We start from the raw sequence: 237 nt of genomic DNA, 5'->3' as shown, positions 1-237 counted from the left end.
CCCCCCTTTTCCCCCCCTTTTCCCACCCCCCTTTTTTTTCCCCCCCCTTTTTTCCCCCCCCCCCTTTTTTTCCCCTTTTTTTTTTTTCCCCTTTTTTTTCCCCCCCCCTTTTTTTCCCCCCTTTTGACCCCCTTTTTTGGGGGCCTTTTTTTTTCCCCCCTTTTTTTTTTCCCTCCCTTTTTTTTTTTCCCCCCCCTTTCCCCCTTTTTCCCCTTTTTTTTTCCCCCCCCCTTTCCC

The sequence above is a fragment of the Penaeus monodon genome, chromosome 15, assembly GCF_015228065.2.
Source record: "Penaeus monodon isolate SGIC_2016 chromosome 15, NSTDA_Pmon_1, whole genome shotgun sequence".
In the NCBI taxonomy this organism is placed as follows: domain Eukaryota; kingdom Metazoa; phylum Arthropoda; class Malacostraca; order Decapoda; family Penaeidae; genus Penaeus; species Penaeus monodon.
The sequence above is the reverse complement of the archived record's forward strand: the minus strand, read 5'-3'. Positions refer to the sequence as shown.